The sequence below is a fragment of the Salmo trutta genome, chromosome 17 (assembly GCF_901001165.1).
Source record: "Salmo trutta chromosome 17, fSalTru1.1, whole genome shotgun sequence".
NCBI lineage: Eukaryota > Metazoa > Chordata > Actinopteri > Salmoniformes > Salmonidae > Salmo > Salmo trutta.
The window spans coordinates 51,360,618-51,386,054 of NC_042973.1; the positions used below are offsets into that span (position 1 = coordinate 51,360,618).

Genomic DNA, 25,437 nt, shown 5'->3' on the forward strand with positions numbered 1-25,437 from the left:
AGCCAATTGTCCAATTACTTCTGGTCGATTTTAAAAGGGGGGGACCACATATTAAGGAAGACAGCTAAAATAATAATAACTTGGTCAATGTCCAAATATTTATGGACCTGACTGTATTTTTCTGCCCATTCCTGTTCCAGCTAATGTGTTGTTGTTTTGTTCTGACTTGGCCTGATTTCAGCCAGGGGCCACATTCATACAAATGTCTGTGCTATTTAGTCAAGAGAGCTAACACAAGGTCTCTTATTTAGCCTTTTGTCTCTTCTCATTCCGTATGCAGCAAGAGAGTGGCGGTGGCATCTCAGACCCTTTTGGGTGGGTCCAGTGGAAAACTCTAAGGGTAGGTAGTGTGAAACTGGAACCCGACCTGTTTTCGGCGGCTCGCCTACATGGAATGCTAATTCAGCCCACATCGATGGTCTTTTCAAAGACTTGGTTCTGCCAAGGGGCCTGGGGGCCTGGGACACCAAGTAGCAGCAAGCAGTAAGACAATCGCTTCACAAACACAGAAGCACAGACCCGTAGGTCGACAACCTCATTACACAAACGCACCATGCAGTACAGCATAGGCCCATAGCACAGTGCTGGCTCATAGCTAGGGACAGGAAGTAGCAGGCAGCAGAGAGACAAGCATTTCACAAACGCGCCAGCAAGCAGCACAGCACAGTGCACAGCACAGGCCTTCAGCACAGGCCTTCAGCACTGTGACACCAGCCACAGGACAAGAGCTGGATGACTGGTTTAATTTATGGTTACACTGTTGGAAGGGAAAGAGGGAAGGAACGAGTCAGAGCTCAAGTTTTTGTTGTCTTCTCCGCCTTAGTCATTACCTCTCGCTCTGGCCCTCGTCTTCTTTCGCTCACTCATTCCCTCACTTGCTTTCTCTCTCTCTTTTTCTCTCTCTCTCGCTCAGTCTCTCTCTCTCTCTCTCTTTTTCTCTCTCTCTTTCTTTTTCTCTCTCTCTCTCGCTCAGTCTCTCTGTTTATTCTCAGTACACCATCACCATCAGAACTCATTTAAAGGAACAACAGTGAATTCTAAATGAGTGTTTAATCAATAACGGCCCCGGTGTTGGCCGTGACTTATGTTATTAAAAATGACAGTAATAAATAATAGCCTGTAGTACACAACGTGATCCCGACCTTCATCGGATCGATTCCACTGAGCACAACAACAACTTCGCATTGAAGAACAACGGGATTGAATGCTGAAAGTTTTCAGAATAACACGGTGTATAAACACCGATCCAAACCTTTCCAAACAATGGACATGATAAAAATGTGACTGGATATTTATGTAGGTAATTGTGTTAAGATGGGGAATCTAATAACATACAGCCGGCTTGAGATGGAGGGGGCACATTGCCATGGTAGAACAACAAACAAGGTATATTGAATTATGGGGATAATAATGGGGATGTGCTTGTCTGTTGCAATGGAATCAATACAAAAGTCCCAAAAGTGCAAACCCTGCCCACCTGGCACTCCAGGCCTGCTGTAACGAGTGCGCTGAGAGTCGGGAAGCAAGTTCAGGGAGTGAGTGTTTTAATAAATAAAATAAACAATGAACATGAAACACAAACGCACCGACATGAAAACAGAGTCAATAACACCCGAGGACAGAACCAAGGGGAGTGACATATCTAGAGAAGATAATCAAGGAGGTGATGGAGTCCAGGTGAGCGTCATGAAGTGCAGGTGCGCGGGATAATCAGCAGCCTGATGACCTATAGGCCGGAGAGGGGAGTATACGTGTCGCCTTCCTAAAGAAAACGTTGACAGTATCTGAAAGATTTTGAATAGCATTTGAACCCAGGTCTGTTTGCTAGCTGTGGCCCATCTCCCTGCATGCGAGTGAGCTGTGTTAATGCTATGCTTCCCATCCTTGCCAGGGATAATGGGATTTCTGGGTTTTAAATGCACTTCACTCCATCCGGAGCCAGCAGGAAGGGAAGCTATTGATCCACAAACGATTTACCTGTCCGATCTAAGAGAAGGAAAACAGGACACTCTAAATGTATAATGAAGCTTCCTCTAAGAGCACTACTCTGTCCCTCTGTAGTCTGTATTCCCGCCACGCTCTATTCTGGAGGTCTTTATCTCTCTCTCTCTCACACACACACCTTTTCCTCCCTGGCTACTAACTGGCCTTAGTATTAGCTTTCCATCTGCAGCCTCTAACTCACAGACCCTCCCCTACTAAAAGCAAGAGGTCACACAACAATAGAGCTTGTATACATACACTACTTGACCAAAAGTACGTGGACACCCCTTACAATGAAGTGCTGTTATTGTGAAGTGGAAACGTCTAGGAGCAACATCTGCTAAGTGGTAGGCCATACAAGCTCACAGAACGGGACCACTGAACGCTGAAGTTCGTAGCGCGTAAAAAGTTGTCTGTCCTCGGTTGCAACACTCACTAACTACGGAGTTCCAAACTGCCTCTGGAAGCAACATCAGCACAATAACTTTCTTCGGGAGCTTCATAAAATGGGTTTCCATGGCCGAGCAGCTGCACACAAGCCTAAGATCACCACGCGCAATGCCAAACGTCGGCTGGAGTGCTGTAAAGTTTACCGCCATTGGACGGTGAGCTGTACATGCTTCACCATCCTGCAGTTTGACAGACAAATCTGGGTTTGACGGATGCCAGGAGAACGCCCCCTGCCCCAATGTATAGTGCCAACTGTAAAGTTTGATGAGGAAGAATAATGGTCTGGAGCTGTTTTTCATGGTTCGGGCTAGGCCCCTTTGTTCTAGTGTAGGGTAATCTTAATGCTACAGCATACAATGATATTCTAGATGATTCTGTGCTTACAACTTTGTGGCAACAGTTTGGGGAAGGCCCTTTCCTGTTTCAGCACAACAATGCCAATGTGCACAAAGCGAGGTCCATACAGAAATGGTTTGTCAAGATCGGTGTGGAAAAACTTGACTGGCCTGCACAGAGCCCTGCCCTCCACCCGATCGAACACCATTGGGATGAATTGGAACGCCGACAGCAAACCAGACCAAATCGCCCAACATCATGGCAAAATTAATTTGACACCCCTGCTCTAGTTAATATGCAGTATGGCCGGCCTGTCGTCTGTCACTCAGACGCAGGGTGAAAAAACCTATATCATTACCATAAAGCCTTTTGTCCTAGGCTGGTGTTACGAAAACTAGTTGGCCAGACTACGAATATGCCTACTCTTCAACAAACACAGATTCAAGATTCAAACAAATGCAAGTTGTCCCGCAAGGCCAAGATGGTACAGTCCAGCCTCACGGCTTTGCAATCTGCCACTGCCTCGCCGCTCACTCACACCTGTGAGCATTCATCACTTATCCGTACAGGCACAGCTCGTTCCTAACACTTGTCTTGGACAATTTACACAACTGAAATGACAAAAAACACGTAGGTAGGCTAGATGATAAAAATGATGGAGAAAGTGTAGGATGTGTAGAGCAAAAACTGTAACATCTTATGTTTCACAGAATCGTGGCTGAATGATGACACGGATATTCAGCTAGCAGGATATACGCTGCACCGGCTAGATAGAACAGCACACTCCGGTAAGACGGGGGGGGGGAGGCTGTGCATATTTGTAAACAACAGCTGGTGCACGAAATCTAAGGAAGTCTCTAGATTTTTCTCACCTGAAGTAAAGTATCTTATAATAAACTGGAGACCACGCTTTTTGCCAAGTGAGTTTTCATCTATACTTTTCGTGGCTGTTTATTTACCACCACAGATGGATGCTGGCACTAAGACCGCAGTCAGTCAGCTCTATAAGGAAATAAGCAAACAGGAAACTGCTCACCCAGAGGCGGCGCTCCTAGTGGCCGGAGACTTTAATGCAGAGAAACTGAAAACAGTTTTACCTAATCTCTATCAACATGTTAAATGCGCAACCAGATCACCTGTACTCCACACACAGAGATGCGTACAAAGCTCTACCTCGCCCTCCATTTGGTAAATCTGACCAAAATTCTATCCTCCTGATTCCTGCTTACAAGCAAAAATTAAAGCAGGAAGCACCAGTGACCCAGTCTATTAAAAAGTGGTCAGATGAAGCAGATGCTAAACTACAGGACTGTTTTGCTATCACAGATTGGAACATATTCCGGGATTCTTCCGATTGCATTGAGGAGTACACCACATCAGTAACTGGCTTTATCAATCGAGGATGTTGTCCCCACAGTGACTGTACGTACATACCCCAACCAGAAGCCATGGATTACAGGCAACATTCACACTGAACTAAAGGGTAGAGCTGCCGCTTTCAAGGTGTGGGACTCTAACCCGGAAGTTTATAAGAAATCCTGCTATGCCCTCCGACGAACCATCAAACAGGCAAAGCGCTGACGCTCGTCTTATGTGGCAGGGCTTGCAAACTATTACAGACTACAAAGGGAAGCACAGCAGTGAGCTGCCCAGTGACACGAGCCTATCAGACGAGCTAAATAATTTCTATGCTCGCTTCGGGGCAAGCAACATTGAGGCATGCATGAGAGCATCAGCTGTTCCGGATGACTGTGAACATGTCCCTGATTGAGTCTGTAATACCAACATTTTTCAAGCAAACCACCATAGTCCCTGTGCCCCAGAACACTAAGGCAACCTGCCTAAATGACTACAGACTCGTAGCACTCACATAGCCATGAAGTGCTTTGAAAGGCTGCAAATGGCTCATATCAACACCATTATCCCAGAAACCCTGGACCCACTCCAATTTGCATACCGCCCAAACAGATCCACAGATGATGCAATCTCTACTGCACTCCACACTGCCCTTTCCCACCTAGACAAAAGGAACACCTACGTGAGAATGCTATTCATTGACTACAGCGCAGCGTTCAACACCATAGTACCCTCAAAGCTCATCACTAAGCTAAAGATCCTGGGACTAAGCACCTCCGTCTGCAACTGGATCCTGGACTTCCTGACGGGCTGCCCCCAGGTGGTGAGGGTAGGTAGCAACACATCTGCCACGCTGATCCTCAACACTGGAGCCCCTCAGGGGTGCGTGCTCAGTCCCCTCCTGTACTCCCTGTTCACCCACGACTGCGTGGCCAGGCATGACTCCAACACCATCATTAAGTTTGCAGACGACACAATAGTGGTAGGCCTATTCACCGACAACAACAATCCAGCCTATAGGGAGGAGGTCAGAGACCTGGCCGGGTGGTGCCAGAATAACAACCTATCCCTCAACATAACCAAGACTAAGGAGATGATTATGAATTACAGGAAAAGGAGGACCGAGCACGCCCCCATTCTCATCGACGGCGCTGTAGTGGAGCAGGTTGAGAGCTTCAAGTTCCTTGGTGTCCACATCACCAACAAACTAGAATGGTCCAAACACACCAAGACAGTCGTGAAGAGGGCACGAAAGGTTCTACAGCTGCAACATCAAGAGCATCCTGACTGGTTGCATCACTGCCTGGTACGGCAACTGCTCGGCCTCCGACCACAAGGCACTACAGAGGGTAGTGCGTACAGCCCAGTACATCACTGGGGCTAAGCTGCCTGCCATTCAGGACCTCTACATCAGGCGGTGTGAGAGGAAGGCCCTAAAAATTGGCAAAGACCCCAGCAGTACTGGCAAGCGGTACCGGAGTGCCAAGTCTAGGACCAAAAGGCTTCTCAACAGCTTTTACCACTAAGCCATAAGACTCCTGAACAGGTAATCAAATGGCTACCCGTACTGTTTGTATTGTGACCCCCCAACCCCTCTTTTACGCTGTTGCTACTCTCTGTTTATCATGATGCTCACTTTAACTATACATTCATGTACATACTACCTCAATTAGCCCGACTAACTGGTGCCCCCGCACATTGGCTACTCGGACTATCTGCATTGTGTAGCGCCACCCGCCAACCCCTCTTTTATGCTACTGCTACTCTCTGTTCATCATATATGCATAGTCACTTTAACCACACCTACATGTGCATACTACCTCAATTAGCTCGACTAACCGGTGCCTGTATATAGCCTCGCTACTGTTATTTTTCACTGTCTTTTTACTGTTGTTTTTTATTTCTTTACTTATCTATTGTTCACCTAATACCTTTTTTTTAATTGCGCTGTTGGTTAGGGCCTGTAAGTAAGCATTTCACTGTAAGGTCTACACCTGTTGTATTCGGCGCACGTGACAAAAAAACACTTTGATTTGATTTAATTGAGACGCAGCCCATGCAAAAAAACAGATATCTCTAGATTAAACTGACAGATTTTTTATTCATTTAATTACTTAGTATTTTAATGGAAGTATCTCTGTTCCATCTCCGAATAAGAGAATAGAAAGCACTGTTGAATATGCATGTGTACATGATAATGAGGACAAATTAGTAAAGAGGGATTAGGGTTTATCTAAATAGGCTAGAACATTACAGGAACACATCAGGGCCTGTATTCACAAAGCCTTTCAGAGTAGGATCGCACACCAGGAGCCATTCTAAGCTCGAAAACAATGTCAGATATTGGCTCTGGTGTAGGGTGGGTGGCCGGATCAATTATCATATCTCAACAGCAGAGATGAGGTATCCCACTGGGCAAAAACTGATGTCTGTCTGTGCCCAGTGGGATGTGACTAGTGTTTGAATAGAGTTGGCAATACCAAAGAGAAGGATTTAACCATCCATCCAGCCAAACCCACAAACCACTAATCAGCTGAAGAACCTATGTGAGAAAAGTGTGAGAAAAGTAACCGTTCATATTTCTGCCTAGGTTGGTTAGCCGCATAATATTTAGACCAGGATTCAACATTCCACAGATAATCTGCTTGTGTTTATAACATTTTTGTGACACTGTGACTGCCAATATATGAGAACAGAAACAATTTGAGGTCCCACTACTCATCAGGATTTATGTAACTCTTTGTGCATTTGGTGCATTTTGATATAAATAACCTAAATGTACATTTTCCAAATATATTCTGTTTTGACAATGTATTAAACTAAATCTAGGCCTATGATATCCAGCTAAACAGATGGTTCCAGGCTCCCCATTGAGAATACAGCCCACACAGCCAGTGTAATGTAACGTGATCTTTCTGCTCCGTCAAATGCTAAGCTAATACACATGGGTCAACTGGCACTTTAACACTTTAAGCACGATGTTAATTAACATGTCCATATCATCCACATTAGGAGACTTAAACTTGACCAACAAATTATACAACAAAAAAAGCTTGACCCTGTTGACTTTATCAGAGCAGTCACTTTTCCTTCTTATCATTGTTATGGAGCATAACCTCTTTAACATCGGGCTATAGGGACCAAAATATAATGAGCTATTTGTAGAACAGAATTGTTTTTTAAGTTGTCAGAGAAGGAAATTGAAAATAGTTGAGCCAAGCCTGGTGTGTGTGAATGCACTCAATGAAAAAGCCTGCAGGGCATTGTACGCAATAAAAATGAAATTATTCAAAATCAACATTCCAATTAGAATTTGGAACAAAATATTTGACAGTGTAATCCTACCAATAGCTCTTTACGGAAGTGAGGTTTGGGGGCCACTCAATAAACTGGACTTTAAAATGTGGGACAAGCATCCAATTGAAGCCCTACATGCAGAATTCTGTTGGAAAATTCTACAAGTCAAGAGAAATACACCAACTAATGCATGTAGCGCAGAATTGGGCCGCTTTCCAATGGTAATGAAAATACAGAAAATATCATTAAAATGTTGGCTACATCTAAATTCAAGTCTGCAATTTAAAGCACTTCAAATCCAAGAGCTGAGCCCAGAAATGCGCCCTCTCAGTCAGCTGGTGTTGGACCTAACCAACCAAGCTGACACCAGCATTGCTTCAAAATAAATATTTCCAATAAACAAAATTATGAACCAATCAAAGGACTCATATTTACAACATTGGAAAAATGAAACAAAATCCCAAAGCCGACTAAATTGCTATCTGGCCATAAACAGAGAATATGAATTGGCTGATTATCTCTACTCTGTCAGAGATACGAAGCAGAGACAGATCCTTACCAAGTACAGGCTGAGTGACCACCTGGCAGAGACAGATCCTTACCAAGTACAGGCTGAGTGACCACCTGGCAGAGACAGATCCTTACCAAGTACAGGCTGAGTGACCACCTGGCAGAGACAGATCCTTACCAAGTACAGGCTGAGTGACCACCGATTGGCAATAGAAACCGGCAGACATAAAAAGACATGGCTACCCAAAGAGGAGCGTGTATGTGGTCACTGCACGACAGGGGAGGTAGAGACAGAGATGCACTTTCTCCTTTACTGTGAGAAATATTCCTCACCAAAAGATTCATTATCCACAGAAATGACTACATTTATTCCAAATGTAACTTATTAAACCCAGATGAAAAACTTAAAATACTCATGGGTGAAGGAGCAATGGCTCCTCTTGCAGCCAAATATGTACTTACTGCCATAGCCTGAAGGATACTGGATAATAACATGTGCATAGTAAACAGTAACTTACTTATTATTACTATTATTGTTGTGATTATCATTCCAAACAGTAGTGGAATGGGTAGTAGGGTGATGGCAATGATAGCAGTTTAATGATGATGATGATGATGGTGGTGGTGGTAGTAGTAATGATGATGGTAGTTGATGTACTGATGTAATGGAGAAGATGACAGTTATTTAGTTATAAGTTAGTTAAAGTTTCATTTTCCATGTTTCGCTTTTTATATATATATATATATATATATATATATATATATATATATATATATATATATATATACATATATATATATACATACATACAGTGGGGGGGAAAAAGTATTTGATCCCCTGCTGATTTTGTACGTTTGCCCACTGACAAAGAAAGGATCAGTCAATAATTTTAATGGTAGGTTTATTTGAACAGTGAGAGACAGAATAACAACAAAAATATCCAGAAAAACGCATGTCAGAAATGTTATAAATTGATTTGCATTTTAATGAGGGAAATAAGTATTTGACCCCCTCTCAATCAGAAAGATTTCTGGCTCCCAGGTGTCTTTTATACAGGTAACGAGCTGAGATTAGGAGCACACTCTTAAAGGGAGTGCTCCTAATCTCAGCTTGTTACCTGTATAAAAGACACCTGTCCACAGAAGCAATCAATCAATCAGATTCCAAACTCTCCACCATGGCCAAGACCAAAGAGCTCTCCAAGGATGTCAGGGACAAGATTGTAGACCTACACAAGGCTGGAATGGGCTACAAGACCATCGCCAAGCAGCTTGGTGAGAAGGTGACAACATTTGGTTGTCTTGTACTTGCACTTGTTTACGTGCTGCTGTGCGTTTTGTTGCCGATCTTACTTTGCTACCTGACTACTTCACGGTTTTTACTTTTTCATTACCGTATATTTTTAGTTTTTCCCTCACTCAACTTTTTTCATTCAACTTTTTCACCCCGGAGGTTTTATCTGGACATGGTTCGTCAGGACTTCAAACAGCCGAAGCTAAGTAACATTAACATGATGCCTTCTAATTGCAGTCGTTGTACTTATAATATACAGGAGAACGATCGCCTTACGGCGAGGATAGCTGTGCTGCAAGCCCAGCTTCAGACGCAATCGTTAGGCAAGGGTAATTTCAGTGTAGGAAAGGATGAAACAGCATCTGTGCCACCAGTAAGTACAGATAGTAATGTTAGTATAAACCCCCTCGCACGGTCCCCGCAGCCGGACAACTTTCTCATGGCTTCTGGAGGGAAACGCTGTAGGAATGCTCAACCGGTGTCGCTTATTCAGCCGACAGAAACTTTCAACCGGTACTCCCCATTAAGCGAGTCGGAGTCGGAGGCCGAAACTTCTCTGGTCTCTGCTCCTCCCATTGTGGGGTCTGAGATGCCAAAGCCTCTCACCATTAGCTCTGACAAATTGAAAACCCTAGTCATTGGTGACGCCTTCCCTGTAGCTCAGTTGGTAGAGCATGGTGTTTGCAACACCAGGGTTGTGGGTTCGATTCCCACGGGGGGCCAGCACAGAAAAAAAAAAAAAAAAAATGTATGAAAAAAATGTATGAAATGTATGCATTCACTACTGTAAGTCGCTCTGGATAAGAGCGTCCGCTAAATGACGTAAATGTAAATGTAAATGTAACTCCATTGCTCGCAGTATTAGACTAAAAAAGAATCATCCAGCGATCATACACTGTTTACCAGGGGGCAGGGCTACCGACGTTAAGGCTAATCTAAAGACGGTGCTGGCTAAAGCTAAAACTGGCGAGTGTAGAGAGTATAGAGATATTGTTATCCACGTCGGCACCAACGATGTTAGGATGAAACAGTCAGAGGTCACCAAGCGCAACATAGCTTCAGCGTGTAAATCAGCTAGAAAGATGTCGGCATCGATTAATTGTCTCTGGCCCCCTCCCAGTTAGGGGGAGTGATGAGCTCTACAGCAGAGTCTCACAACTCAATCGCTGGTTGAAAACTGTTTTCTGCCCCTCCCAAAAGATAGAATTTGTAGATAATTGGCCCTCTTTCTGGGACTCACCCACAAACAGGACCAAGCCTGGCCTGTTGAGGAGTGACGGACTCCATCCTAGCTGGAGGGGTGCTCTCATCTTATCTACGAACATAGACAGGGCTCTAACTCCCCTAGCTCCACAATGAAATAGGGTGCAGGCCAGGCAGCAGGCTGTTAGCAACTCGAGCCTTCAGCTCCCTCCACAGATTTTCTATGGGATTAAGGTCTGGAGACTGTTGCTAACAGCCTGCTGGAGGTGTTGCTAACATTTATGATAGCAAATTTAAATTTACCCCCCCCCCCCCAAAAAAACGACATTTTCGTCTTTTGAGCTTCTAGTCATGAAATCTATGCAGCCTACTCAATCACTTTTTATAGCTACTGCGTTGGTGGATAGAGGGAGACATGATGTCCCAGATGTGCGCAATTGGATTCAGGTCTGGGGAACGGGCGGGCCGGCCAGTCCATAGCATCAATGCCTTCCTCTTGCAGGAACTGCTGACACACTCCAGCCACATGAGGACTAGCATTGTCTTGCATTAGGAGGAACCCAGGGCCAACCGCACCAGCATATGGTCTCACAAGGGGTCTGAGGATCTCATCTCGGTACCTAATGGCAGTCAGGCTACCTCTGGCGAGCACATGGAGGGCTGTGCGGCCCCCCAAAGAAATGCCACCCCACACCATGACTGACCCACCGCCAAACCGGTCATGCTGGAGGATGTTGCAGGCAGCAGAACGTTCTCCACGGCGTCTCCAGACTCTGTCACGTCTGTCACGTGCTCAGTGTGAACCTGCTTTCATCTGTGAAGGGCACAGGGCGCCAGTGGCGAATTTGCCAATCTTGGTGTTCTCTGGCAAATGCCAAACGTCCTGCACGGTGTTGGGCTGTAAGCACAACCCCCACCTGTGGACGTCGGGCCCTCATACCACCCTCATGGAGTCTGTTTCTGACCGTTTGAGCAGACACATGCACATTTGTGGCCTGCTGGAGGTCATTTTGCAGGGCTCTGGCAGTGCTCCTCCTTGCACAAAGGCGGAGGTAGCGGTCCTGCTGCTGGGTTGTTGCCCTCCTACGACCTCCTCCACGTCTTCTGATGTACTGGCCTGTCTCCTGGTAGCGCCTCCATGCTCTGGACACTACGCTGACAGACACAGCAAACCTTCTTGCCACAGCTCGCATTGATGTGCCATCCTGGATGAGCTGCACTACCTGAGCCACTTGTGTGGGTTGTAGACCGTCTCATGCTACCACTAGAGTGAAAGCACCGCCAGCATTCAAAAGTGACCAAAACATCAGCCAGGAAGCATAGAAACTGAGAAGTGGTCTGTGGTCTCCACCTGCAGAACCACTGCTTTATTGGGGGTGTCTTGCTTATTGCCTATAATTTCCACCTGTTGTCTATTCCATTTGCACAACAGCATGTGACATTTATTGTCAATCAGTGTTGCTTCCTAAGTGGACAGTTTGATTTCACAGAAGTGTGATTGACTTGGAGTTACATTGTGTTGTTTAAGTGTTCCCTTTATTTTTTTGAGCAGTATATATATATATATATATATATAGAGAGAGAGAGAGAGAGAGAGAGAGAGAGAGAGAGAGAGAGAGAGAGAGAGAGAGAGAGAGAGAGAGAGAGAGAGAGAGAGAGAGAGAGAGAGAGAGAGAGAGAGAGAGAGAGAGAGAGAGAGAGAGAGAGAGAGAGAGAGAGAGAGAGAGAGAGAGAGAGAGAGAGAGAGAGAGAGAGAGAGAGAGAGAGAGAGAGAGAGAGAGAGAGAGAACCAGAACCTTTTGTGATCTACTTCCCAAAGATGTACTTTGTATTGTTAAAGCTAAAAATATCTCCATAGGAAGTCAAGCAACGAATCAGAGAGGTTCAATCCTCTGTCAAATTTAACCCAGTTACAAACCCAAATAGAAAGTACTGTACAACCAACAGTCCAAGTCTGGTGATGTTCGCATGAAGATGTTATGGAAAGCAATGCTCTTTTACCAACTCATAGTACTGTACAACCAACAGCCAGTTACAAACCCAAATACTGTATGAAGTCACCAACAATCATCATCATCTGATGTTTGCATTAAGATGTTATAGAAAAGCAAAGCTCTTTTACTGTATTGTATTGAATGGGGTGGTTCGAATGGACTATAGAGTCATCAATTATAACATGATTTCATCGCTACTTCTATATGGCTGCGTTCCAAATGTCCCCCCTATTCCCTAAACAGTGCACTACTTTTGACCAAATCCCTATGGCCCTTGGTCAAAAGTAGTGTACTATAAAGGGAATAGGGTGACATTTGGGGATGTGTCCTATGAGTGATATAGGCCTACTAGACAAACACATTTATCAGTTACCATCAACCCCTCTACACTCTCAGAAAAAATGGTACTAACTAGAACCTAAAACAGGGGTACCCTTTGAAGAAGCCTTTTTTGTTTCCAGGTAGAACCCTTTTGTTTCCATGTAGAACCCTTTATGTTCCAGATACAACCCTTTTGGGTTCCATGTAAAACCCTTTGCACAAAGTGTTCTATATGGAACCCAAAATAGTTTTACCTGGAACCAAAAAGGGTTCTACATGGAACCAAAAGGGGTTCTACATGGAACCAAAAAGGGTTCTCCTATGAGGACAGCCGAAGAACCCTTTTGGAACCCTTTTTTTTGTGTGTGTGTACCAATACGTTCAGCCAATACAGCACCAGACGTATCTGACATTTATCAATGTCATCTTATTTACCCTATGAAAGCGACAATGGAGGCAGATATGGAGTCAATTTCCCAAAGGTCCTCTTTGTCTAATGGAGCATTATCTTAATGAAAGGCGGCAATCTGATGTAGAATGAGACGTCTCGTTGGCAGACAGACAACTTGGAGGGACTACCTCTATATGACCGAGGAAGTCGCAGCGCTTTATCAGCAAACAGAATCACACTGATGAGGACTGGGGAACGCACACACACACACGCACACACATTTTACGAGCTTCAATGCCAAAAAGACACATGACATACAATTACATGACATTGTAACAAATCTTCCTCAGGCATTCTGATTGTGATGCATTATTCCTTTATAAAGTCATTTCACCTAAAAACTGTTATACATAAAGTCAGTCTATATCAGTCTATAACAAGTAAATGACAAATATCACTTTCAAACCGCCTTGTGATATTGAGAACGAAGAATATACATTTCAATGGGACTTTGATATCGTAAAAAAAGCTGATCGCCTTTCCTGTTGTATTTTATATCCCACTCCTCTGCAGGGCTACGTTACCTATCATAGTCCCACTCCTCTGCAGGGCTACGTTACCTATCATAGTCCCACTCCTCTGCAGGGCTACGTTACCTATCATAGTCCCACTCCTCTGCAGGGCTATGTTACCTATCATAGTCCCACTCCTCTGCAGGGCTACGTTACCTATCATAGTCCCACTCCTCTGCAGGGCTATGTTACCTATCATAGTCCCACTCTGCAGGGCTACGTTGCCTATCATAGTCCCACTCTGCAGGGCTGCGTTACCTATCATAGTCCCACTCCTCTGCAGGGCTGCGTTACCTATCATAGTCCCACTCCTCTGCAGGGCTATGTTACCTATCATAGTCCCACTCCTCTGCAGGGCTACGTTACCTATCATAGTCCCACTCCTCTGCAGGGCTGCGTTACCTATCATAGTCCCACTCCTCTGCAGGGCTACGTTACCTATCATAGTCCCACTCCTCTGCAGGGCTACGTTACCTATCATAGTCCCACTCCTCTGCAGGGCTACGTTACCTATCATAGTCCCACTCCTCTGCAGGGCTATGTTACCTATCATAGTCCCACTCCTCTGCAGGGCTACGTTACCTATCATAGTCCCACTCCTCTGCAGGGCTATGTTACCTATCATAGTCCCACTCTGCAGGGCTACGTTACCTATCATAGTCCCACTCTGCAGGGCTGCGTTACCTATCATAGTCCCACTCCTCTGCAGGGCTGCGTTACCTATCATAGTCCCACTCCTCTGCAGGGCTATGTTACCTATCATAGTCCCACTCCTCTGCAGGGCTACGTTACCTATCATAGTCCCACTCCTCTGCAGGGCTGCGTTACCTATCATAGTCCCACTCCTCTGCAGGGCTACGTTACCTATCATAGTCCCACTCCTCTGCAGGGCTACGTTACCTATCATAGTCCCACTCCTCTGCAGGGCTATGTTACCTATCATAGTCCCACTCCTCTGCAGGGCTACGTTACCTATCATAGTCCCACTCCTCTGCAGGGCTAAGTTACCTATCATAGTCCCACTCCTCTGCAGGGCTAAGTTACCTATCATAGTCCCACTCCTCTGCAGGGCTATGTTACCTATCATAGTCCCACTCCTCTGCAGGGCTATGTTACCTATCATAGTCCCACTCCTCTGCAGGGCTGCGTTACCTATCATAGTCCCACTCCTCTGCAGGGCTGCGTTACCTATCATAGTTCCACTCCTCTGCAGGGCTGCGTTACCTATCATAGTCCCACTCCTCTGCAGGGCTACGTTACCTATCATAGTCCCACTCCTCTGCAGGGCTACGTTACCTATCATAGTCCCACTCCTCTGCAGGACTGCGTTACCTATCATAGTCCCACTCCTCTGCAGGGCTACGTTACCTATCATAGTCCCACTCCTCTGCAGGGCTACGTTACCTATCATAGTCCCACTCCTCTGCAGGGCTATGTTACCTATCATAGTCCCACTCCTCTGCAGGGCTATGTTACCTATCATAGTCCCACTCCTCTGCAGGGCTAAGTTACCTATCATAGTCCCACTCCTCTGCAGGGCTAAGTTACCTATCATAGTCCCACTCCTCTGCAGGGCTATGTTACCTATCATAGTCCCACTCCTCTGCAGGGCTGCGTTACCTATCATAGTCCCACTCCTCTGCAGGGCTGCGTTACCTATCATAGTTCCACTCCTCTGCAGGGCTGCGTTACCTATCATAGTCCCACTCCTCTGCAGGGCTACGTTACCTATCATAGTCCCACTCCTCTGCAGGGCTATGTTACCTATCATAGTCCCACTCTGCAGGGCTACGTTACCTATCATAGTCCCACTCCTCTGCAGGGCTACGTTACCTATCATAGTCCCACTCTGCAGGGCTACGTTACCTATCATAGTCCCACTCCTCTGCAGGGCTACGTTACCTATCATAGTCCCACTTCTCTGCAGGGCTACGTTACCTATCATAGTCCCACTCCTCTGCAGGGCTATGTTACCTATCATAGTCCCACTCCTCTGCAGGGCTATGTTACCTATCATAGTCCCACTCTGCAGGGCTACGTTACCTATCATAGTCCCACTCTGCAGGGCTACGTTACCTATCATAGTCCCACTCTGCAGGGCTACGTTACCTATCATAGTCCCACTCCTCTGCAGGGCTACGTTACCTATCATAGTCCCACTCCTCTGCAGGGCTACGTTACCTATCATAGTCCCACTCCTCTGCAGGGCTACGTTACCTATCATACTGAAAATAAAGATGGTGTGGACACATTATAGGCTGCAGGGCTGGAAGTCACACATCCACACAAACACTAAAACACACACTAAATGCACCGATTTACCTCTTCAAGTTCAGTGCCTTGAAAATAAGTGATTCCTTAAAGATAACAACTAGCCCTTCTAAGCCCTAGCAACAAACTAAAGCAGCTGAAATCATTGGACACAGGTAGGCACTAGGCAACACAGAAGTGCCACCAAAAATGTTATCTGAATTCAAAGCCGCAAACCATCATTTGGCCTCCCTGTGGGGGTGGCGATAGGAAAAGTGGGGTTAAGGAGAACCCATACAGAGAGAGAATGACAAGCCTGTAGCACATACAGTAGTGGTGTGTGGGTCAGCGTTTTGTTTACCCGCATCCACCCGCAATTGCTAATAACCCATCCGCAACCCGCCTGACTGTATGTGATAAAGTGAAGATCAGAGGCCCGCCCTCTACCCTAACCTGCAAATCTAGATTTTTTTTTTACAGCGAGCACAGGATTTAGATATGTCTCTGCTTATAATTTTTTACTTTTTGGTCGGCTAATTGTTAGTCAACTTGTCTGTAATTAAATAGGCTACATGCAGATTATCTTCTGTCATTAGCCTATATGCTGCCATAGAAGACTAAATAAACCCTTGCTCAACATAATAATGTAATAGATAGATAACTAGATTGAAACATTCATTCTGACATTGATCAAGTTTTCTCTGTCATCTATGCTTCTTTCACGGAGCAAAGACGTTTAGGGACCGGGGATAAAATGCAAGATTTTCTCTGCAAAATGTTCAAATGACAGTTTGACCGGTTGAATAGAAAGCTGTGAAAACGACCCAACATGTTTCTGATTAGATTTCTGTTCGACTTGGATGCATATTATATATGATTAAAATACTATCAGCTTTATAATGCTGATAAAGACAGCACCTCTACAGACATTCACATTCTCTCAAGATGCTGAAAGAAAGAAATCATATTTATCCACTCCTGTTCCTGAGTCAAAATGTAGCCTACATTTGGTGTATAATTTTACTGCATGAAATGCTTAATTCTGCAGGAGTTAATATTAATGCTACAATATGTGAGAGGTTATAAACCTACAGTCAGTGTCCAGATTTCAGTTTCCATTTAACTAATCTGAACAGTAGGCTACATTCCCCTTGACGTACCATAGGCCTATTTTAAGTCCCCGTCTTGTGGCTGTCGAATTTGTGTAGCGCCTCACAATCATCACACATAACACTGCTATCATCCTCTTTTACCACTTCAACAAATATTTCCCAAACATAACTTTTCTGGCCCTCCCTTCTCTTTAGTTTCAACTCTCCATTTCACAGCTTTTCTTTTAGTGAATTAAACGCCGATATTGTCATTTTTGCCTCTGAGGATCGACGTTAACTTTTCTGCCCATTCCCAAAAACATTTGGAGACTGGCTTGTAGGCTATTTGGCACACATATAGTTAGGCCATAAGCTTACGCACTAATGCCAGATAGCCTGAAATAATGAAAGAAAAACTTCCATGTATCCTACAAATATAAATTGCACAAGAATTATACATTCATAGATTTTTTTAAGGTCTTGTTTTCTCTTTATTCAATCTGCCCACCCTTCATCCACACAATATTTCATGATACTAAACCCCCCTGCCCTGCGGATATAACCGCGGGGACTACGGGTTATGAGTCAACCCGCACATCACTACCATACAGTACATATCGGCAGTGGGGACAATACGCATACAGAGATAGCAGTGGGGACTAACTGACGACCTTATTTCTCTCTCTCTCTCTGGGTTTGAACAAATAACTAAATAGACCAACCCTTCTGATACATGAGCGAGAAGGACAACCCACAGACGTAGAGAATGACAGGCCTGCGGCACTGACAGAGATGGCAGTAGGGACTAAACACATACAAAGATGAGAGAGAGAGCACAGAGAAGGCAGTAGGGACGGACTGAGGGCCTTTCTCCCCCTCTGGATTGAACAGAGGAGGGGTCTGTCTCCGAGCAAACAGAAGAAGAGACAGAAGAAGACGTCATGTCTCTCTCACAAAGCTAGCCAGCTAGCGGTACCATTAGTGGTCCTCTCTTTATTGATGGAGGTTTGGTGAAATGTCTGAGCAATCTGAAGAGACCATCAAGACAAGAGCGTCACATGTTTGTCAGCGGGATAAGGAAAGGGGAAAGGGTTTTTGCCCCATCGTTACAGCACTTAGGCTTAGAGCTGTGTGTGGGGGTCTGTTTGTCTGTGTGTGTGTGTGTGTGTGTGTGTGTGTGTGTGTGTGTGTGTGTGTGTGTGTGTGTGTGTGTGTGTGTGTGTGTGTGTGTGTGTGTGTGTGTGTGTGTGTGTGTGTGTGTTAGGCTTGGGCGGTATACCGTATATACCGTATACTGGGATGGTTTTTCAATACCACACAGCGACAAGAGACCGGAGCCTTGTGAGTCACTCACTGTTGTGCAGAATGCACCAGGTGATCTAGTTACAGTACGGACTTCACAACTAAATGTTTGCCAGCTAGATATCTTACAACTATTAATTTAACTGTCTAAAATGTGCTGAATGCTCCACAGTTGTGCATTTAGTTTGCTAATTTAGTAGCTAGTTAGCTATCTAGCTAAGTGGTTAGAAGAGAATCCCCTCCTGGATCAAGAACCTTGCTGGCTAATATTATTTTTTTGCATGCAGCACACTGGGAGTAGCAGGGGAGGATGGCTCATAATAATGGCTGCAATGGAGCAAATGGAATGGTATCAAACATGGCGGCAGGTATCCTAGTGGTTAGGGTGTATGGCCAGTAACCAAAAGGTTGCTAGATCGAATCCCCAAGCTGACAAGGTAAAAATCTGTCGTTCTGCCCCTGAACAAGGCCTGTTCCTAGGCCATCATTGTAAATAAGAATTTGTTCTTAACTGACTTGCCTAGCTAAATAGAAATATGGATACCATTCCACCTATTCTGCTCCAGCCATTACCACAAGCCCAATTAAGGTGTTATTTATTTGTATACTTATACAGTTTAGGTCACAAACTGTACAAAATGTTTGCAATGCGCTCGTTAGCATTCTCTATGGGATTTTACATGTACTTGTTAACAATGCTAACTTTCAGATTAAAGAGTATCAGTGGGGTTTGAAAACAGTGGCGCCTGCGTTCAGTGCCGGTATTACCGTATATCCCGGTGTAACAATCTGGATACCACCCAAGCCTAGTGTGTGAGTTTGCTTATATGCTTGGTCTCTTGAGTAAGTGTGTTCATTTTGAAAAACATTCAGATGGGCTTAAAATTCTGGAGATGTCTTTCTTTGAGAGTGGCCAACATTGCTTTCCACGTGACCAAATAAACATTGCCTAACAATCTACCCCCTGCTGATGTCAAATACCAGGGCTGCCAGTCACTCTGAGTCCCAGACCCAGAGTACCTTCATTATCAAACCCAAATCTCAAAAACCGACTATATGAGTTCTCTGACCAGCTAATGCTTTGACTCCCTAGGGTCTTTGGAAAGCTTGGATTTGGGGAGGGATATCTTGGGACAAATCAAATCTCACAAAAACGTCCTTGGAATGACTTTAATCTCAAATGGCAGCCATCCAGGAATTCAACTTCCCTGCTTTCTAAATCACTGATTTAAGACTAAGAGGGTTAGTCAATTTGTTATGGAGCTGTACCAATTCAGTAATATCACACAAAAAGGACCACATTTCTGAACCGAAATAGTCCAACAAAAAAAAGAGCAACACTCAAAGTATCGCAGTCTGAAAATACACATATGGTTCATGTTTTGATGATGTTGCAATTGTGAGGTTGGCATAATGCCTAATAGGCAAGAAGACAGAATAATAGACAAGACTTTGTAGCAGGGCCAAGCTCTATTGTGTAGCCCAGGTATTCCCAAACTGGGGTATGCGTATCCCCAGGGGTACGCGCCATGCCGTCGGGGGTACACCAAATAAAAATGTCATTCACATTTAAAAATAAATAAATAAATACATTTAAAAAAAAAAAATGTTTTATTTTTTATTTATTGTAGTTTTTTTTCCTTCACATTTTCAAACAGTCCATTTATATCTTCCAACGGGGCTATACATTTGAGTGAGTTTTTTTTCTCGCCTGAGTAGCCTCGTTTCACTGCCAAAGATAAAATTCAACCATCTAGTCTTCAGCGAAATAACAACACAATGTCAAATACGGGTAGCCTAGTCAAATAATTAACATCCAATCACATTAACCGTTACTCTCTCGCGGGAATTCCGCTAACGTTCTGTATGTAACCAAACGCAGCTGCTGCTGGGAGACATAGTGGAGTGGTAACGTGCGTGCAAGCAGTTGCTCCCGACGCCACTTGGGTACACTGCAGGATCCACCGAGAGGCTCTTGCTGCCAAGGGAATGCCTGACAGCTTGAAAGACGTTTTGGACACTACAGTGAAAATGGTTAACCGTGTTAAAGCAAGGCCCCTGAACTCTCGGGTATTTTTTGCATTATGCAGCGATATGGGCAGTGACCATGTAACGCTTTTACAACATACAGAAGTGCGCTGGTTATCAAGGGGCAAAGTATTGACACGTTATTTTTAATTGAGAGACGAGCTTAAAGTTTTCTTTACTGACCATAATTTTCACACGACCGGCCTATCTGGGTGATTGTTTTTTCTCACCTGAATGATCTGAATCTAGGATTACAGGGACTCTCCGCAACTATATTCAATGTGCGGGACAAAATTGAGGCTATGATTAAGAAGTTGGAGCTCTTTTCTGTCTGAATTAACAAGGACAACACACAGGTCTTTCCATCATTGTATGATTTTTTGTGTGCAAATGAACTCAAGTGTACGGACAATGTCAAATGAGATATAGTGAAGCACCTGAGTGAGTTGGGTACGCAATTACGCAGGTACTTTCCAGAAACGGATGACACAAACAACTGGCTTCGTTATCCCTTTCATGCCCTGCCTCCAGTCCACTTACCGATATCTGAACAAGAGAGCCTCATCGAAATTGCAACAAGTGGTTCTGTGAAAATGTAATTTAATCAGGAGCCACTGCCAGATTTCTGGATTGGGCTGTGCTCAGAGTATCCTGCCTTGGCAGATTACGCTGTTAAGACACTGATGCCCTTCGCAACCACGTACCTATGTGAGAGTGGATTCTCGGCCCTCACTAGCATGAAAACTAAATACAGGCACAGACTGTGTGTGGAAAATGATTTAAGACTGAGACTCTCTCCAATACAACCCAACATTGCGGAGTTATGTGGATCCTTTCAAGCACACCCTTCTCATTAACCTGTGGTGAGATATTCGCAATTTTCCAAAAAAAATAAGGTTTTATATGTAAGATGGTTAAATAAAGAGCAGAATTATTGATTATTATTATTATATTATTATTATTATTTGTGCCCTGGTCCTATAAGAGCTCCTTGTCACTTCCCACGAGCAGAATTGTGACAAAAACTGCCACTCATTCTTGTTTAACAAACGTATTGTATAGTGTGTGTGTGGCAGGCTTACAATGATGACAGAAAACAACATCTGAGAGTGCGCTGACCCTGGTGCTAGAGGAGGTACGCAGCTGGAGGTTGAATGTTTGAAGGGGTACGCTGACCCTGGTGCTAGAGGGGGTACAGCGGAGGTTGAATGGTTGAAGGGGTACGGGACTATAAAAAGTTTGGGAACCACTGGTGTAGCCAATGCATTTTGGTCTCCTCTACTCAAGAGGTTCACCGACACCATGATAATGTCACAGATATAAATCAAATCAAATGTTATTGGTCACATACACATATTTAGCAGATGTTATTGCAGGTGTAGCGAAATGCATATAGATGTGATGTGCCACACAAATCTGATTCTGCATGGGGGCTTCATCCATGTAATTCGGAAGGAAAGAGAAAAGTGGTGGAGAAAATAGGACTACAGGCATACAAAGCTAAGTTGTTTTAGTGAGCCCCATGATCGGGTGCACATGGAAGGAAATATGTTTTTCTTTGCTACTGGCATTTCTGCTGGTGAGCCTTTCTCAAAGGATGCCCTATCTGGACCTATCTCTGGGTTCAGTTGTGTCACAAAAACACTGACAGAGGACTCCCCAAACCCAATGACAGCTCCAACTCCACTGAGGCTGCAAATTTGAAATGCATGATAGAGCCAGACACGTCTTGGAGGGCCAGTGACTGTTATGTAATGTGTTTCTCATATAGCTTCTCTGGCTGCTTTGACTGTGCTGAAACTGTTCCAAAGCAACGAGGGAGAAATGTACTGACATCATATTAACTTACTTTCGGGACTATTACACTGTTTCCATTGTGCCAGGCAAGCTCAATCAAGTAGCTGAAGTATCCGAGAGAAAAATACTACTTCAACACAGGTCTGTTATGGTATACAGCAGCAAGAGCCCAGAGGAGCCTTATCATTCCTCATACACCAAGTCAGAATTTGGTCAGACTCGGGACAGCAGAAGATGCATTACATTAGCATTAGCAGTCCAGTTTATAGGATTCAGAAACCTATCAAAATGACAAGCGTCCCATGAAATCCTTCTGACAGTTCATGTCAGATTTATGAAACTGAATACGTTGGGTTGAATTGGCTCTTGGCCAACGGTCCAGCATGTCCATTGCATCTGTCATATTGAATCGTTTATACCTCATCTATTATAGTACAGACTCGGGCCGTCAGTGTAGTCTTCAGTAGCAAAAATACTGCGAAAACCCAGGCAGGAGACACGCCCATGACATGGTACCTTGGCTGACAACCTGGCTGACATTCTAGTGGTTGAGGTGATTTCCTGATGATGATGCTGTGATATGCTGTCGCCGTCTGTTGGGGCTCCAACTAATGAACCCAGCGACCTATATTTTCTGCTGCGGATAATTCATAATAAATCAAATGTTCATCACGCAGGGATTGGTCTGTTTACAGTGAATCGCTGACTGTCTCTAAATCAATTACTAGGAAAGAATAGGAGAAGCATGAGATATCCTGCTGCCTAGCCTATAATAACCATATCCTAACGTATAGGGATAGATAAGCTACACCGGTAGGCTATTTGATATGTTTAAGGTTTGATGAATGTCATTCATTAACAACGCACACAGGTGTGTAGCTAATCATCCGTAATGTGGATCAAATGCAATCACACTATTCCTCCCTTCAAGACCACGGAGCCAGCGCACCGTCTCGTCTGTCCGTGCATGGAAAACGCATGCCACCAAAGTCACCCAGAATAACGTTTTATATCAATGTGCAAACAGCATCCATTCAAGATCATCTGTATAGTCTCCGTTTTTGCGGTCGGGAATAATAGAGCGAGAATGCAAGATGCACAAACTTGTCTAAATTGTACACGATTCTGCATTGCGGTAGGCTCCATCACTTCGTCCCCCATCTCAATCATTGTAAACAACACTGATTCCCCTTGCTTTGCCCAGTGCTGCAAAGACATAGCTTTTCTATGGGGGATTTTTGTATTTATTTTTAAATACATAGAATCGCTGAAGCTGCTCATCTTCTTACCTGCAATAGCTGAACGATCCGTCCGTCCGTGTATATTCACGACTCACGCCTGGATCATCGCCGGGTGCACAGGAACTAGGAGCAGGGAAGAAACTGACAGGCAGCTACGTTTCTGCCTTTTCCTCTTCGATTGGACGGATGGCTATAGAGGGCGCTGTACGGAACTTTCATTGGGCGACACGGAGCAGCCACCCAGTCCAAAAGATGTGTTCATTACAGAATAGATCTGACCACATAACGGAGGATCGATCATAGCTAAGTGTTATTTGACATATTCTGCAGTGTGATGGTATCGTTTTCATTTTTGCCTAAACATGAACTGTACCTGGATGATGTCAGTACTTCAATGAGAAAATGCAGTAGCCTATTTTAATATTGAATAGCATACCACTGGGCACAGACATCAATTCAACGTCTATTCCACGTCTATTCCAACGTCTATTCCAATTTTATTGAAACTACGTGGAAATAAAGTTGATTCAACCAGTGTGCGCCCAGTGTGTAGGCATCATTATACATTTTAAAATGTGAGAACGACATTGCCTGAAGCAGTCTACGTGATTGGAGATATGAGAGAGATGTAGGCTTTTATTTTCTCCATCATGCATTATGCCCAAAGGTAAAGTGAATGGCCTTGGTGACACGCATGTTGTCATGCATACTGTCACATTGTTCCAAATCAAGATTAGCGGAGACAAACAAGGCTCACAGAGAGTAGGTCACTAGTCATTTTTAAAAAGTTAAATCCCAATCCACATGACCTCCTCAAAACATGTCTACAAGCATTGCATTGCTGTGAATGTATACAAGATACTTAAGGCCCTCAATTATATTTTGGTACCAATGCTTATGCTTAGGCCTACAGTGAAAACATTTCAATCAGCAATGATGACATGCTCAAAAAATGTCCAGGGACTGTGTACATTGAATAAAATATAAGGTCCTCAAGGATATTTTGCTTCCAGTAATCCAAGATTTGTATGTCAATCTTTCAAATAACTGTCATTCATCTGAGAAACATGGCAGTGTACATACAGTAGGATATGAATGGCATTGTCTTCTATCAATCTCCAGGGTGACTCATAAACAGCTACCACCCTACTGTCTTTCTAGAGAATAGGTAATTGTCACATATGTGGTAAAGAAAGTGGAGAGGCAGAGACAGAGAGAGAGAGTGAGAGACAGAGAGAGTGCGAGAAAGAGAGACAGAGAGAGAGACAGAGAGAGTGAGAGAAAGAGAGAGAGGGGGGAGGGAGACGTAGAAGAGTGAAGAGTCTGAAGAGGAGAGGGGGGATGTCGTGATTTAACCCTCTACTGATCCCCTTTGGGACTCAACCCAAGGTATCTCCATCCCTGAAACCCAAATCCACATGGGACGTGTGTGCGCTCGTGTGTGTGTTCTGGTTGGTGGGAGGTGAGGACGGGGATACAATCCCCACGGTGCCATAAGGATATCGGGTGGAGGGGAGGAGACAGAGGGCATTAGTGTCAGATTATTAGAACAAAAGCACTCTCACTTTATGTATCACCCACCCAGTGGTGAACACACACACGCACACGCACACATACACACACACACACTGGTGGTACACTGACCTAGGGTTGTGAGAGCCTCTGTTGACTGTATCAGCTAGCTCCCCCAAGGAAATAGCTCCTTCGATTAGATAGAGATGCAGGGGGAAACCATCACATTAAAGGGGCATTTCATAGCATTTTGCATGATGCTGAGACTTTGCCAGGAAGTAAACACTGGCTTGCCAGTGGGATAGCTATGAGGCTTATTTGCGAAATAGGCCGAATAACGGTGGATATCAACAACAACAAAAAATAGTAAAATTACCCCTTAACGTAGTGCCATTTCAGTTTTATAAACTCTAGGTATACTATCGTTGATCAGCAGGAGGGGACACACTCTGAGGGGTCAGACAGTTGGCCTCTTAACAGATGTGAGTGTCTTGGCTCACCATTCGTCA

At 44.5% G+C, this 25,437-nt stretch overlaps 1 protein-coding gene across 1 annotated transcript in view; it reads right to left on the bottom strand.

Moving 5' to 3' along the window:
- Positions 1–23,484, bottom strand: part of LOC115152366 (contactin-1a) — a 126,021-nt gene extending 102,537 nt beyond the window's left edge. The window contains exon 1 of the mRNA XM_029697159.1: positions 23,465–23,484. The gene's annotated coding sequence lies outside the window, so the exon portion shown is untranslated. The remainder of the gene's footprint in view (positions 1–23,464) is intronic.
- Between the last annotated feature and the right edge of the window lie 1,953 nt (positions 23,485–25,437).